General features: G+C 48.5%; 1 protein-coding gene across 1 annotated transcript in view; it reads right to left on the reverse strand.

Annotated features, from left to right (window-relative positions):
- Positions 1–1271, reverse strand: part of DAAM1 (dishevelled associated activator of morphogenesis 1) — a 76846-nt gene that overhangs the window by 57411 nt on the left and 18164 nt on the right.

The raw sequence follows: 1271 nt of genomic DNA on the forward strand, positions 1-1271 counted from the left end.
TGACATTTATAGTCCTGGCAACCTTGACGACCATGCGAATTAAAAAGATGCATTTACTTTGCCTTGTGCCGAAGACAGCAGCAGCAGGAGGACGCGCCACCATTCCTGTGGGGAAGAGGTGTCCTGGACCCCCACCACTGCTGCAAATCTCAGCAAATCCCTGCCGACCTCCCCAATGCCGTGGCAGCCAGGCCAGCACCCATCTCAGTCAGGCCAGGCGTATGGCAAATTTGGGAGGCTGCTGCCAGGAACAGCTGGATGTCCTCAGGGCCACCAGGTATGCAGTCCCCAGCATGGGTGTCTTGGTGCTTGAAGACCTTGTGAAGACCACAGATGGCAGCAGAGCTGAGAAAATATCCTATATTCTCCCCCCCAGCTCTTAAACATGTCCCTAAACAGCCACCGGTAACCACCGGTTGGGCAGCTCTTTTTCATGGAAAGTTTTACTTGGCTTTAATTAGATAAACCCTCCTTGAAATTCCAGTAAATATTTACAAGACGCGATTTCAGCTGATAAAACTCACACGGTGCCGGTAGCTCAGACTTTCCTATGCAGTGCTTACGTGGGGCATCGCTTGCACCAGCGGTCACTTGGGTTTTGCTGATTTCTGAAAGTCAGGTTGGGAGCAAAGCTCAGGGAAGGAGACATGTCTTGCTTGACTGATAATGTCAAGAAGCAGGTAAATACTGCCCCAAAACTGGGACTGTCAAGTCAATGATACAAGAGGAGGGCCACCTACATGGAATGAGGATGGCAGAGAAACATCCCAACAAGAAAAATCAACCAGCAAAGTAGAGAATTTTTAAAAAACCTAAACATTTGTCTTATAAAGCCACACACCCACACATTTTATCTCTGTGAAACAAGACGCCGAGATGTTAAGAGACAGGACAAACAGCCAGGGTTAATGCAGAAGGTTGAAATATAGATGACTCAGATTTATTAACAAAGCTACGAACAGACTTGGGAAAAATGGTCAGCATTTGGAGAGAAGTGTCTGATCTCCCTGGAGCCAGCCGTTCCCCTCCAACCATGGATTTATACACCCAAATAAACAGCTGCCGTGCCCTACAGCCAGCCAGCTACAAGAGGCAGGTTGGGGGGAGACCTGGGGTTGGACCCTGCACCACCACTTGCATGACAAATGCTGCCCTCCCAAAATAGGGACCTTGCAGAAAATTCAGGCTCTACCCACATTACTTTAACCGAGGATCTGACCCTTGAAATTGTCTTCAATTGCGGATTTTTAGCCCATGGTGTAATCATCTGC

The sequence above is a fragment of the Charadrius vociferus genome, unplaced genomic scaffold (genome assembly GCF_000708025.1).
Source record: "Charadrius vociferus isolate BGI_N301 unplaced genomic scaffold, ASM70802v2 scaffold355, whole genome shotgun sequence".
In the NCBI taxonomy this organism is placed as follows: domain Eukaryota; kingdom Metazoa; phylum Chordata; class Aves; order Charadriiformes; family Charadriidae; genus Charadrius; species Charadrius vociferus.